Source organism: Aptenodytes patagonicus, chromosome 4 (genome assembly GCF_965638725.1).
Source record: "Aptenodytes patagonicus chromosome 4, bAptPat1.pri.cur, whole genome shotgun sequence".
Classification (NCBI taxonomy): Eukaryota; Metazoa; Chordata; class Aves; order Sphenisciformes; family Spheniscidae; genus Aptenodytes; species Aptenodytes patagonicus.
The window spans coordinates 15,865,927-15,880,857 of NC_134952.1; positions in this window are offsets into that span (position 1 = coordinate 15,865,927).

The following is a 14,931-nucleotide window of genomic DNA, read 5'->3' on the forward strand; positions in this document are numbered from 1 at the left end:
CATCTCCAGCTCAGCAATACTAGTTAAGCACATTCCCTTGTACATGTAGATATATATGTATAATTTTTGTCTTTAGTTAGTTTTTAGTAAAAAAGTCATATGTAAAAGCACATCATTCAAAACAAACAGACATAAAGAACAAACTCCATAGAAAGCAGTGAAGATATTACTATTTATACCAGCACTGAGGTGGTGTGGTGCCACTGAAGATCAAGAACTCTGCAAACATCTCCTCTCTCCTTCAGTCAACAGTTTGAATGCATAACTAGGTCAGACACACTGTAGCGAGGGAAATCTCTTCTTGGTATTGGTAATGCCAATACAAATTTTCCAACACAGATATGCCAACATGTTTCAGACTTCATCTGGGGAAGAGAAGAGGAAGTAATTTGGTCTCTACAGTGGTGCAGTCCTCAGCATCTTTGCAAAGACTACCTGCAGTGCCAGCTGTGGTAGCAGTGGTCTTTGTGATGTGGAAAACTGCTTGCCACAAAAAAATGTCTCACTGCTGGCATTTCCCCCTCTCTATCTTCCTGAAGCACAGAGAAGAAATGTCAGAGGCATTTTGGGATAAGAAGCTGCCTGTTTGCCTACCTTACTTCTTTGTGTTTGACTATTTTATTCCCCTCTCTCCACTTAGTGTTTCTTTCCACTTGCAAGTGTTGTTTTAACACAGATGTCCCTAGGTGTTCAGCTGCCTTCAACTGGTAGCTGTCTAGTTGGAGGAAAAAATAAACTATCATACACTTTTCTAAATCAATGTTGTAACTGTCATACTGCTAATGTTGACTTCCTTGTTGTTTTTGGTGGTAGTACCACAGACTACTTTAGAAGAATCTCTTTATTGCCTAAAAATACATAGTTTGATCCTTCTCAAAGTGCTTCTTAAAAGTTATCCTGACTTCAGGTTTCTCACTTTAGTTCCATATCTTTGACTGTTTCCCTCTCTTCCAGGGACCATGACCATTATCAGATTTTACTTCATTTATGATCTAGCAGTGGCAAAAAAGGTCACTCACCATTGAATCCACATTTTGCTAGGTATGTTAAACATAGATAGATGCTGTCCCTTTCCTAAAGGACATTGTAATCTAAAGCATCAAGAGGGGCTTTGTATAGATCTCTGCATGAACCACAAACTTTCATTATTGAATTATACCTCTTCAAAAGGTACAACTCAAAAGCTGAAGGAAACAGTGGTATGATCACAAGAACAGACATTTTTCACATTTATGGATGTTCTAATATAGTCACATAAACTGTTGGAACAAATGGGAGAGAGAAACAGATTAATTTGTGTGATGTAACCAAATAGCTTATAGCTAAAATTATTTTAAAGTCTTTCGCCAGTTCCCAGATGTCTGAAGATTATTATTGATCTTAAATATTTCCTTGAACTGATGCAGATATCAGCTTCTATATTTTAAAATTCTTAGCCAGCCAGGACAATATCATTTCTTTCCCAGCAGAAGTACATGTACCTTCAGGTCTAACGCACAAATAACATATTTGGATCGTTTGTACAAATATAGTTAATCAATAGACACATATATACACGTTTAATGTCTTCAGATAAGACCATTCGGTAACAGCATTATCTTTTAATCCTAAAGTCCAACCTCCAGGTGAAAGGTTTTTTTGGCATTCCTAAATTATGATTCAGTAACCACTGATGTAAGAGTAGCAATGGGAAGTTCAGAAAGCCTATAAGGTATAAACTGTGCCAGTAACAGAACAGTACTCCTGACAACTCTACAATATAATGGGGAAGTACATATAAAACCAAATTAACCTCTTAGTATTTTCATGAGCAGAAAAGGATTTAATTAAGGAAGTCAAGATTCCCTTCCAGTTCCTTCTTCCAATAAATAAGTTCAGACTTTGATCTTTGACCTTTATTGGTAAAATTAATTCTACATCATATTTCTGCATATAGCTCTCTAAGGAGAATCAAGTTTACACTTCCCTCCCAATCCAAACCATAACAGCGCTTAATTAGGTGATAATTTATGTAGTACTTAGTATGAACTTTTGACACTTGCTGAAGTAGGCAGCATGAGTGTACACATGTTATCACCTGACTACATCAAGCAACAGAGCCTATGCACCGGTCAGGTATCTTGGGCTTTATAAGGTATCAAGTAACATTTATAACCCTGTTGTACCTAAATTTCTAATAGGTTGGACCTGTCTCCAGTGTACATTTATATATATGCCTGTGTGTACTTAAAGCACTGATTGTAAGAACTTCAAAACAACTAGCAAATAAGGAAAACAGATGTCAAGACAACCTGCAACGAAGCTGTCTGAAACTTTGTCACTCCGCTCAGTTTTAAGGAAAGTGCACAGCTGACAAACATTTCATTTTTGCCCACCCAATATGATTAAAAACATGGAATTGAGCTCTTTTCCTAAAAAAGTTAAAACTTGAGTAATTATAACCATATTAATCTGTCCTGTTAATAAAAGCGTACAGAGTGTTTCTATACGAGTTTTTTTTTCCCTACCCATAGAGTAGAGTAGTCAGCCTAACTGCTCTGTTAGGCTGAACAGCAACTTCTTGTTGGAGCTGCTATCTTTTTTAAACAGTCAGATGACTTTGACCACAATTAGTTCATTTTGCTTTGGGCAGTCTAAACCTGACTCTCAGATGGTGCAAGATTATATGAGAGAATAGACATCAATTAATAAATGGTCTTTGTTGAGCAGCTCTAGTAAACAACATTGGCTATTACATCCTTATTTTGGAAACAAAGATTCTGAGTTACCTTGAACATGTCTAGATAGAGAAGATATGTGCTTCCATTGTACTGTGCGCTTATCAATCTTTCTCACTGCTACAGACGATAGAAACTACTGTCATGAATGTGTTTTCACTCACCCTATCACCTGGACTGCTCTGAACACTGCATTTACTCAGAGTCCTGCAGCAAGTTTATAACAGAAGTCAGGCCTTCTGATCTCCAGGGTAGAAACACCTCTAGACCATCAGAAAGGCAGGACATGTAAGCATGCAAGCTGTCTCAAAAAATATGTTTTTTTTCTAAAACCCTCGTTTCTATTTATATTCTTTATTTCTCTCTACCTCATAGCAACTAGTGATATCTCACAAAATGCTGTGAAAATAAAATCAGATCTTACAGAACCTGTTTGGCATGTTATGCAAACATATTTCATAAGGAGATAAAATTGAATGAACAAATGCTGAATAAATGTGTTCTACTTTGCTTTACATTTATTTGTTATGTTTCTTACATCAATTTCAATATTCTTATTTACATTTACTAATAGTCCCAATATTGTTTATGAGAAAAATAGAGACATTGTAATCCTTTGCCATGTTTATTATGAATACCAGAAATTTCCTTACAATACCAAGGAAATAAAATATCCACTCTACTTCCTGTGTTCCGCTGAATTGCACCAGGATGGCTACAGCCTGGTTACCATTTTGTTGACATTGCTTGTTTCACAGACACATAGGTCAGCCTCTATAAAGCTATTGCCATCATGAAAAAGTCGGAAATATAGTGAGAAAAAATGAAACCAGGACATTTAGAGTCCAATTAATCTGAAGGCATCTTTTCTAAAATAGCTTTAATTGTGATTAAACCACCAGCACTCCTCTAGTAGAATATTAAATGTACAGAAGGCCTACATACTGCAAGTAATAAATAGTAAATCATTCCATTTTATAGTCAAAAACATTCATTTAAAGGCACTCTCAAATTTTTAAACAGTCTTCACTAGCTATCTATTTACAGCTAAGTTGATGCTTCTTCTCCCTGTAGTATTTTAAAGCATATTATATGCAAGCACCTGTATTTTTGGTACCTTAAACGAAAATTGAGTCCAAATGCAAACTAAATTAGGTTAATGCAAATTGTAAGGCTGCACAAGGTTTTTTGCGTTAACCAACAGAGCTGTTGGTTATGAAATAACTGAGCTCATCAGTCATTTTAACAAAGGCAAGAAACACTTAATAAGTTTGCTAATTTTTGCTACAAGTGAAATATTTCATAATAAGTCATCAGTTTTTGAAGAAGGAAAACTATGAAGTACCAAAGTGAAACCTCTATTTCCATGTATGGACTTCACTGATTTGCTTTTCACCAACAAAAGGAGCAGAATGAATTGGAGATAACCTTGAACATGAAGAGGTCTCGACTAACGGACACCTGATACTGATTCGAAAATTCCTGCGATTCCATCTCTGCTCCAGACTGTCCCTAGCGGAACAACAGGTTCTCCAACACCTTGCAGCCAGCAGAGTCTTTCACAGCTATACTGAATGATGCCATACTGCTCTGATACCAAAATAGACCCTTGTTCCGCAAGCTTGTGTAATTTTAAAATATGCAGGGCATTAGTTAATTAGTCCCAGTATGTGTTCGTCAGGAAGTCATTAACCTCTCTCGCTGTATCCTCTTTTTTACAACTCAAATTATTGAGAGGACTAGCAAGTTAGAGCTGTAGCACACCACTGAGTCACTGTCAAGACACCTCCCGGGCCAGTTTGGTTTGCTCTTTTGGTTACCAGCCAAAAGGCAAAAAGGGAATGCAGCTCTTGAAGCAATGCAAGGCAAAGCAGACATTCCCTGGCCGTTTTAAAGAGTTATTCTTGAAGCTGATTCTAATTTTGTACAGTACCTGTGAATAGGGGAAGACAGAGGCTCAACTTTTTTCACCAGCTATCAGAGTTGTCAGCATCTCTTCCCCATACAGGCAAGACAAGTTGGGCTTATTCCCAGGTCTAGACACAGAGTCTGAACCTTAGACTGGATACCACCATAAAGAAAAAGAACAGCTACTGTGAAGAGCATTGAGAAGCAATGGCTAGTTTATATTCTGTCTACAATTTAGCATGTGACCACAAAGCATATCATTCCAGGGGACCCAATTCAAAGCAAAATGTTTGAGCTCCTGCACTGCAGAACTTTATGCATGGCCAGGGAAAACAGAGCACAACAACTTTCCACAGTGTTTAGCTGCTTTGCCTGTGCTTCCGTGATACAGAGGCCAAATATACAGTAATTTTAACTGAATCAAGTCCAAGACTTGCCTAAGTGTATCCACTGAAAATGAAACCGACCTTGGGGAGAAAGAAGAAATGGCAGGGCAGTGAAAATATCTTATGCCTTAAGGAAAAGGATAGGGAAAGTAGCAGTGACTCATGCCTGCTCTCAAAATAATAACTAGGGCTATTATTTACTGGACAGAAAAGACCTTTCTCCTTGCACAGTAACTCTTTGGTGCCAGCAAAGGCAGACAAGGTAACTGAATAAGTATTCTGAGACAAAACAGGAGCAAGTATTCAGGAGGATGCTGGTAGTACAGGGAGCAAGAGCGAGAGATTCTCTTGCTCCTCCTGAAATGGAAAGGATGATTTAGCATAGGCAACTAAAGGAGAAAAACAGTGTATGTCAGCAGAGGGCAAACTGCAGAACTTCTGGTAATAGAAGGAATATTGAATCAATAATGATACTAATGGCTTTATTTTAGCTTCTAAAATTATCCTTGCTGTCCTACAAATATCATCTATATAAAAATCATTAAATGATATTAAGGATCTATGGTCAAAATTCCCCTCAAGCCTACTTGCCCCTTCCCAACTTAAAAAAATAGCTACAAGGCAACATGTAGAGCACACTTATTTTCCGACCTTTGTTTAACAAGGGGACAGACTATATTACTCACCCAAAGCATCACCTCCCATGAGTTATGTCTCCTATTTCACTTTTTTTTCTTTTTTATTTTTAGTGAGGAAGGCTTAAAGGTACCAGAAATTTTCTTCCTTTCCTCGCCTTTGCCAACCCCTCTTGCTCTTTCCCACCTTCTCTTGCAGGAGATTCACACTGCTTTCAGTTCACCTCTTCTGTCCCCTCCAGGGAGGGGAAAGGTGGAGGGGGGAGAAAAAACTTCCTTTATTACTTCTTTTCCTAGATCTGTTGGCTTGGTTGGTAAGGGGGCAGGACCATGTGCCGTAAGCTACTGCACTGTTCACACATCCCGATGCCCATGAGGATGGAAGTGCCCAGTCCCACCACAGTGTGCTGCAGCAGTCGAGCTCAGCCGTTGATAAAGCTTCTGATCTGCTGCAAAATTCTGAATACCTGAACAGATGCAAATACGCCTCATTTACACAGGTTTTGCTTTAGTGATTAAGTTTTCCCTATGCATTTTCTCCTAATTAAATTATTTTAAAGCACACCAAATAGTAATTCTACATGACATTTTTATCACCTGCTTAACATTTCAAATGAAACGTTTTACTGGATTTGATGTTATTTAAACACTTACCATGTACTCTTCAGTCCTACAATTTTCAATGTGTTCTGGCTATATTAAATAAATATTTAAGAAACAGTTGGGGTATGTGCTGGTTTTTTCCATTTTTAACTGTTTAATCTGTAATAAACATGCACTATGTTGCAAATACATTTCATATATATGGCCCTTTATGTGTTGTGTTAAGAATATATTTTTGCATTGCCATAGTTGAGTTTGTCACATTTTCCATTACAAATTTAATTTCAGGGTTTATAATTCCTCCATAAAATGTGCCCTTCAGGAGGAAACTTGACATTTAATTCCCCAGCTGAAAAAAGGAGGTGGGTTTTTTTTCTTTTAAAAAACAGATTAATAAAATAATTGTTTAGCAAACTTTTCTAGGATTCAGAAATGAAGTGTCAAAAAAGTCTCTGCAGCTTGGATTCCTCCTCTAAGACTGCTAAAAAGGCTTAATAAAAAAAAAAAATCCAACTCTGAACTGGAATCTAAACTCAGCACTTTTTAATTCTAACCAAAAATAAAAACTTTTAGTTATCAACTACTACTCCTTGGAGTTTGAAGCAGTTTTTGACTCCACCACAAAGCAGATGAAAGAATTCCTGACCCAAATCTCAAGCTGGTATAATATAGTATATGTTCATTGTCTGTCTAGATCACTACCAATTTCAGCAAACATACTAGCCCAGACCAATAAAAGCTTTTTGATCCTATAAAATTAGAGCTAACAGAATAATGGCAGTCCATCACTGACTGTATGATTTAAATTCTACTTCATATACCTTTTTGATACTCTACAACTCATGACAAAAAAGTATTCACCACCTTTTCCTCATGTCTAAAAATGTTATACCAAAAGCATACTGCTTGCCACTATTTCTGTTCCTAAACAGGACAGGAAAATATAGCGTAAGACAAATCATACAGGATAAAAGCTCAGCTGATCTCTTGAAAATTTATAAGTAAATAAACAAATGCTTACGAATAACAAATACATTTTTCATAAAACAGGAATCATTTGTGAATGAGTCAAATATCAGAAGTCTAAGCGTATTGCAGCTTTTAGTTTCAGCCCTATGCATGATTACTGCTACTTTTATAAAAATGAAACAACCTTATTTTCAAATTCTCACATACTGACTGCCAGCAGTTTTCCTCAACTATAGCACTTTCCAGATTAATCTATCTCTACATTGCCAAATTTTATGACCTTTACTGCAAGTCACCCAACAAGTGTTTTCTCAAAGTTCTTTTTTTCCTGAGCAAAGTAAGACTCTCAGCTTTCATTCTTTCCAAACATAATATTATGGCTCACAACCCAGTTAAAAAAAAAGTGACTCAAAAATGCCCTGATTTTGAGCCTTTAAAAGACAAAACAAGTCCTATATTTATTATATCAAAAAATTCCCCAAACTCATGACATTCCAGACTTGACTGATGATTTGTGAATGCTTTCAGGTTAGCAATACTGTATTATGTGTTCCTCGGATTCCTGTCTGACCACTACGTCCACCAGCTACTTGGTCTTTGATCTTTTTTCCACAAATATCACCCAACATTTTCAGGTTTATAACTCAAATTAAATAGCTTTAATTTTACTCGTGGCTTTGTTGTACCTATTTTCTAGCTAAACTTTAAAATGGCTCACAAGGTGTACGGTTGCTCTAGCTCACGTGGATTAGTAGGCAGGAACTGTGGATTTTGTCTGTGTCATACTCTGTCCTCTGGCACTAGGTACAGCTTTAAATAGAAAGAGACCATGTTCTCATAGCAGACATCCTTCTAATTGCTTTGTGTCATCCTTTCTGTCTCTGGTAGGCTGTTATACAGTTACAGAAAGATAGTTTTAAAAAAAAGAAATTCATTAAGACTATCTTTTCTTCCATACCCAATACTTTTGCATCTTAGCAGATTTATGCTATTCCATTGATCCTGTTTTCATTTTCACATTACAAAGAAATAGTACATATGTGAGCAGAGCTAGATCTGTGTTTTGTTCATGTGGGTGAGTCCATTTTTTCTGGTTTGTCTGGATTATGTTTTTCTTTAGTTTCTCCCTGTGTGACATAACTCCCAACTCACACAGCTTGTTTTCATTTATTTTTGCTTTCTGATAAATCTCCTTTTAGCCACTAACAGACAATTATTTACTAATTTACTAACAAAAGTACAGGTTTTAAAACATGCACTAAGAAAATGAGAAACCTTCTAAGAAGCCAAGACTTGTCCATAATTTAATTTTACGCTGTTGCAGATAATCCTCACATGGGATGCTGAATTCATAACAAGACCCGACATACGTGAAGGGGAACATCAGAATAGCTCCAGCCTCCCAATTAGAGATCAGAAGCCCTTAATTTCCAGATTTTCCATGATATACTTTATCACAGGGCATGTTTTCATTTGTAACCAACCATAGCAAGTGTATATCACTCTTCATTTAAAGCATAATTTCTGAGAGCTGCCAAAGTTGCAGTTCAAACTAGCCATGCGGTCAATAAGCAGTGTCTTATTTCAGTATTCTGAAGATTTTTTAGGGAAGCAATTGTGTAGAAATAAAAGCAAGGTCATACACTGGAAATGCCTGAAGGAACAGATCTGAGCCATGGGCAGAAACACCAAAACAAATGCCACAACACTAACTGTACACAATCTCTGTCCTTAATAAATCCAGACCAACATCAGAATTAATGCTTCTTACTTTGGACACCAAATTTAGACACTCAAACAGCTATATATTAGACTTTCCTTCACAGGAGAATTATTGGACTACTTCAAGTTACGTGACCAAGTTCCCTCTGTTGTGAATGGTAAATAGGCACCTCTAGGAGGTGGGGTCAAATCAACACCCAGCTCACACTTCTTGGGCTATACCTTAAATATACTGTTATTAAAAGAAATATAGGAAAAGTGGGAAATAACAGCAACATTTTTTCCAGATCCCCTAAACACTTGAAAGACATACTTATGTCTGAACAGTGGTAGAGGTCTACCACTTGACTCTACCCATCTAAGCCATAACAGTCCTGATCACATGTGTGAGTCTCTGCAGAGGCATCTACAAAAAATTGACATATATTAGGTACTTTTAGGAGATGGATTGTGTTTGAGAGTAGCAGGTCCAAACTGTTTTCTCTGGTTACATCTCTGCTGATAAAACTACAGGCCAGTCAGTCTCACCTCTGTGCCAGTACTGCTTAATATCTTCATCAATGACACAGACAGTGGGATCAAGTGCACCCTCAGCAAGTTTGCAGACGACACCAAGCTGAGTGGTGCGGTTGACACGCCAGTGGGACGGGGTGCCATCCAGAGGGACCTGGACAAGCTCAAGAAGTGGGCCTGTGTGAACCTCATGAGGTTTAACAAGGCCAAGTGCAAGGTCCTGCACCTGGGTCGGGGCAACCCCCAGTATCACTACAGGCTGGGGGATGAAGGGATTGAGAGCAGCCCTGCCGAGAAGGACTTGGGGGTACTGGTGGATGAAAAGCTGGACACGAGCCAGCAATGTGCACTCGCAGCCCAGAAGGCCAGTCGTATGCTGGCCTGCATCAAAAGCAGCGTGGCCAGCAGGTCGAGGGAGGTGATTCTGCCCCTCTACTCTGCTCTGGTGAGACCCCACCTGCAGTACTGCGTCCAGCTCTGGAGCCCTCAGCATAAGAAAGACACGGACCTGTTGGAGCGGGTCCAGAGGAGGGCCACGAAAATGATCGGGGGGATGGAACAGCTCTCCTGTGAAGAAAGGCTGAGAGAGTTGGGGTTGTTCAGCCTGGGGAAGAGGTGGCTTCAGGGAGACCTTATTGCAGCCTATCAGTACTTAAAGGGGGCCTATAAAAAAGGTGGCGGCAAACTTTTCAGCAGGGCCTGTTGCGACAGGACAAGGGGGAATGGCTTTAAACTAAAGGGGGGGTAGATTTAGACTAGCTATAAGGAAGACATTTTTTGCGCTGAGGGTGGTGAAGCACTGGCACAGGTTGCCCAGAGAGGTGGTGGATGCCCCATGCCTGGAAACCTTCAAGGTCAGGTTGGACGGGGCTCTGAGCAAGCTGATCTAGTTGAAGATGTCCCTGCCCACAGCAGGGGTGTTGGCCTAGATGACCTTTAAAGGTCCCTTCCAACCCAAACCATTCTATGAATCTATGAATCTATGAAAAACATTGATGACAGAGCACAGGCTCAGTCCTAGCATACTGCCATCCATTGTGATAGACCATCCCTGGCATGGTGTCAGCATCTCCCAGACAGTGCTCAGGAACAGTTCAGGGGATAGCACCGACCAGAGTTTTTTTTCCCAGCAAGGCAATCTCCTTTTCAAGGGAGGAAGGAGAAAGTTTAGCCTAAACCATTTTTTAAACTCCTCTCTCCCCACATACACACAAGCTTTGAAACCAGGGGTGTAACATCAGTTGAAAATTTGGCTTTTTGGCTTCAAAATACCACATCCCAAATCAACACCTTGTGGAAAAACAGAAAAGAAATAACTTAATTAAAAAGAAAACAAAAATCAACAATAATGGAATCACATTGGTTTCCACCAAGTAAAGAAAGGGATCTGCGACATGATCTTATACAATCATGATGAGAAAACTTACAATTATTAAATTGCTGACTATATTATACACTTAGAAGAGGCATGAATTATTTAACACACAGTATGACTGCACTTTTATGTCTTCAAATGATTCATTTAACACAATCCAAACAGCTAAGTGTCAAGGTTGATCTATCACTAATTCTTCACAGACCACAGATTTAGCTTTGAATATGAGAAGACAATTTAGTCCCATTCCCTACACAAAAACAATTATTTGGCTTTTAAAGACTGATGATATACGGAAATATTTCTTCTTCTCTCCTTGTCTCTTTCTTTCCAGCACTGTCATCCATTGCATCTATGGTGAATATAATTAAGGCAAGTCTAAATGAAATGAGAGGAAAGGTAGAACTTCTTGAAATAAAAGTATTTTTAAATTCACTGGGAAAAGAGTGAATCTAGGTTTTGTTTCCTATGAAAAGCATTAAAAGAACTTGTGGACATACAGTAGGATGCGAACTGTAATAAATCACGCTCTTAACTGTGCTATTTGTCTCCTTTAATTTTCCATTTAGTGAACAAATGATTCATTTTTCCCTTCAGAGAGCTACAAAATGCAGAATTTACAACTATTTCAAAAAATAACATTAGAAAGAAAGAAATACCAGAGTTGTTCCACCTTCTTAAATAAAATTTTTATCCAAATCTCATAATTATTTTCAGAAAAAAAAAAAAACTGAAGTACTTTTGGGTGCCTCTGTAGTTTTTAGTCATGTAAATTCCCAGTGACTCAAGTGGAAGTTTGCCTGTATGAAGACTGGAGGCAAACAGAGGGAGGATCTCTCCATTTGACTTCAGAAATGTTGGTCTTGCACATTCTTCTCCAAAAATGTAATGTGCAATACATTTATTTGTATTAGTAACCAAGAAACAATATTTATTTTGGAAGACACCGGGTTTCATTACTGTGGGCAGAAATGTGGTATTCACCAACAGCCCTGGGCTGGGCGCAGAGGGAAGGTAGTTTCAGGGCGTTCTGAACTGGCACTTCCCCATGGAGCCAGCTGTGGTGCCACAGTGTGGAAGGGACACAGCAACCCCTCTGCGTAGCCATAATCACCCTGTCAGGCAAGCTTTGCTCCATGACATGAAATTAGAAATCCGGGTGCTCCTTCAGGTTGTAGTTCCTTAGGAAAAAACGGTATTAAAGGGTCTTGGTTTGAGAGGGAACCCTCATTTTTTCCCCTCCTTCCATACCTTGTAGCCTCTTGACCTACAAATTTCTAGACAGTAAAAGTTATGTTTTTCTGAAGTTGAATTTTGATACTAAACATATTAGTACAATACTACCAATCCCAAGCATTCAAAAATCATGAGTCAGATGCCAAAAGTTATGAGATTGGCTTGCACTTCAGATTTAAGAAGAAAGTGTCTTTTGTTATGTTATTCTTAGCCTACAGTATGGTCACATTTTTAAGCTTCAGTCTGCAACCATGAAAGCAGACACTCAACCAATAATTAGTGTATTGTTTTGTTTTTTTGAATGAAATGACATTTTTATTTAATACTTGATTTTAGAAGCTAAGACATTAAGAATACTAGACATCATAAGACTAGCCATAAAAATCACCCGATTTGGCAATGTTATCAGTTGTTAGTTGTGCGGTTACAGTCTGAACGTCTTGGCACCCATGAATTGACACCGATTTCAAAACGTATACTGATATTATATGAATTATAAAGATATCATATTATGCTTCTGTTTCTTGGTGATATGAAAAGAGTTAATAGCACTCTGTATCCCAGAAATGACAGCCAATCACACCTTTTACTCTTTGAAATGATCCAAAACCACATATCGAGTCAATATTCTCACATATTTCTGAGTGGTTTCAACTGCAAGCCTTATGCCAAGAATACCCTTGTGATTTGGATTCCAGATTGAGTGAAAAATGCCTCATTTGGATCCAAACAAAATCGCAGAAAAACGTTCCCTTCAGACTTATAATCTTGTGATTTGTGTAAGAATGCTGGGGTTTTGGATCATAAACCCAGAAAAGTCAATTTTATAGATTTCTGTCCTACGATCAAAATCCTAAACTGAAATTCTTGACCAGATTTAGCCACAAATCTGCAATATATAATTTTTATATTACATACATAAATTACTGCTCTTCTGCTGAACAATCACTACAGAGAAATGTTTTATGATTCAGATCCGATCTTGAGAGTCAGGATAACTGGATTTGCTCCCTTCCTATGTCTGAGAAGGCTCACATTTCTAATCCCAGGACATTCCTGTAAGGGAGTGGGAGACTGCCCATATGTCAGCAAACTTATTTTCAAAGCTGGGTAAGTGTCTGAGAATCCCAGCTGCACAGTGATTTTTCTGTCCCTGTTGATAGGAGCAACATGGACCGTACGACTTCATCATAAATGACATGATTCAAACCGGCTTTACTGTTGTGTGTGCACCCACGCTCCACTAGAGCTCACATTGGGTTGGCTGCAAAACTGGACTCCATTATACACTGCCATTAAAAAAATACTGAGGAGTTTTGTTGCAAAAGTGGGAATTTATCATACAAAGTAACCATCTGACATCTGTAACATTTCCCATGGGGCAGGTAGGGCCTAACGCACAGAGCTGTGAGAAACACCCTTAGAGCTGAAGAAGCAGATCTGGTGATGGCTGGATTCCATATGCACTCAGTGCAGGTTGCGATGTCATGCTACTACCACCTGGAAAAAAAAAGTGTCATTTCTACTGTTTAATAATCTAGATAATGCAAATTTACTTAGGACTGTAAATTTGATTTTCAGCTTATAAACACTGAAGTTGACAGTTATTCAAGGATTAAGCAAGAGAGGCCATGGTTGGGACTCTGTAATTGTTCTTTGGTCTTTTATTTCTATTCTTTTTTTTTTTTTTCCCCCAGAAGCTATTTACTGAACTTCTCTTTGGCCTCAAATCAGTCAATATCTCTCATTTGTCTGCACTCATCCTATATATATACACACCTTCCCGTATATACCTTCCCCCAGACTCCCACTACAGGACTTTTTTCCCCAGTTCATAACCCTGAAGTCCTATGTGCTCAAAAGATGTTTTTGCTGTGGATTCACATTTCTTTAAAGGAAACTAAAATCAGGAAATATCATCTTACGCAATTGAATCAGTCCCACATATGACCAAAGCTGAACTTTACCCCTCAAATCTCTGCCACTTTAGTACACAGAGGAATTAGCAGCAATAGGAGGTTTTTCCTGTACCTATCAGCTTAAGAGGGAAAATACACTGCCAGTAGATTTCATGGATGATAATGAGGCTTCAGGTCCATCATAGGTTCTGAAACACGCAAAGAAATGTGCTCTGGTTTGCACAATTTTTGACAATTTCTACTCTTTCCCCTTCAGGATGTCCCCATCCATTCCTCTTTTTGTCCATCATCAATGTTCACTGGTTCCAGCCATCATTTTTTCTCCTGCTTTCAGCCTCACTTCAAGATTTACAGACCTAGTCGTGAGCTCTCCCATTACAGTCCAGTGCTCTCCCTCTTCCCGCTGCACAGATTTCTGACCTTTCAGTTAATTAAATAATTCTTATTAAGAGGTCATCATCTTTTAGATCAGGCAGGTATTACAAATGGGTAAGATGCATGCTTTATCTGTGAGTTTGGAGCCTCTGTGAGGCATGAGGCTCACAGGGGTTCTGATGGGCAGTAGGTTCTGTCCTGTCCCTACTTCAAGTCTCATCCTTTATGTCACTGACCATGCCCTTCCTCACTCTCCCACTTGCTTTTGTTCCCAGCGCAGTTCTAGTAGTTCCTTCAACTCAAACTTTCTCAACTCTTCTCCTCTGGCCATTGCCATACTAGTCTCTTCCTTTGACCTCTGACCTCATGCCCTGGCCTGCCCATTTCCCTCTGTTCATTTCCCAGTCTCCATTTGTGGTTCCAGTGTTTCTTCATCCCCATTATTCTCTCCACCAACCCCTTTAATTAGGTGTCCCCTTATCATACATACCCAAATGTAGCCTGGCATCACCCTGTCAGCAGTCCAGACACCGTCTTCATGATGTATACTAGAGAGGGAAGAACTGAAAGAAC